Genomic DNA, 1,197 nt, shown 5'->3' with positions numbered 1-1,197 from the left:
ACTCTTGGGAAAAGCTAGTCAATGCCTTCTTGGCAAAGTTCTTTCCACCTCAAAAATTGAGTAAGCTTAGAGTGGAAGTCCAAACCTTTAGACAGAAGGAAGGAGAATCCCTCTATGAAGCTTGGGAAAGATACAAACAGTTAATCAGAAAGTGTCCCTCTGATATGCTTTCTGAATGGAGCATCATAGGTATTTTCTATGATGGTCTCTCTGAACTATCCAAGATGTCTTTGGATAGCTCTGCTGGAGGATCTCTTCATCTGAAGAAGACGCCTACAGAAGCTAAAGAGCTGATTGAAATGGTTGCAAATAACCAATTCATGTACACTTCTGAAAGGAATCTTGTGAACAATGGGACTAATCAGAAGAAAGGAGTTCTTGAGATTGACACTCTGAACGCCATATTGGCTCAGAATAAAATATTGACTCAGCAAGTCAATTTGATTTCTCAAAAGTCTGTCTGGAATGCAAAATGCACTAAGCAGTACTAAAGAAGCTTCATCTGAAGAAGAAGCTTATGATGCTGAGAACCCTTCAATGGAAGAGGTGAATTACATGGGAGAACCCTATGGAAACACCTATAATCCTTCATGGAGAAATCATCCAAATTTCTCATGATTCTTCATAGAAAAATCACCCAAATTTTTCATGGAAGAATCAAGAGAGACCTCAACAAGTTTTCAACAACAATAATGGTGGAAGAAACAGGTCTAGCAATAGCAAGCCTTTTCCATCACCTTCTCAGCAACAGACAGAGAGTTCTAAGCAGAATAACACTGACTTAGCAACCATGGTCTCTGATCTAATCAAAACCACTCAAAGTTTCATGACTGAAACAAGGTCCTCCATTAGAAATTTGGAGGGATAAGTGGGTCAGCTGAGCAAGAAAATTACTGAACTCCCTCCTAGTACTCTTCCAAGCAATACAGAAGAAAATCCAAAAGGAGAGTGCAAAGCCATCAACATGGCCGAATTTTGGGAGGAAGAAGAGGCAGTGAACGCCACTGAGGAAGACCTCAATGGACGTCCACTGACCTCCAATGAGTTCCCCAATGAGGAACCATGGAAATCTGAAGCTCAAAATGTGACCATAGAGATTCCATTGGACTTACTTCTGCCATTCATGAGCTCTGATGAGTATTCTTCCTCTGAAGAGGATGAGTATGTCACTGAAGAGCAAGTTGCTAAATACCTTGG

General features: G+C 40.7%; 1 non-coding gene across 1 annotated transcript; it reads right to left on the bottom strand.

The window, feature by feature from the left end:
* Positions 1-62: 62 nt before the first annotated feature.
* Positions 63-170, bottom strand: LOC127748031 (small nucleolar RNA R71). Its single transcript, XR_008009974.1, has one exon. It is a non-coding gene; the product is annotated as a small nucleolar RNA R71 (small nucleolar RNA).
* Positions 171-1,197: the final 1,027 nt, after the last annotated feature.

The sequence above is a fragment of the Arachis duranensis genome, chromosome 5, assembly GCF_000817695.3.
Source record: "Arachis duranensis cultivar V14167 chromosome 5, aradu.V14167.gnm2.J7QH, whole genome shotgun sequence".
NCBI lineage: Eukaryota > Viridiplantae > Streptophyta > Magnoliopsida > Fabales > Fabaceae > Arachis > Arachis duranensis.
Note: the sequence above shows the minus strand (reverse complement) of the source record. Positions and strands in the feature narration are given on the sequence as shown.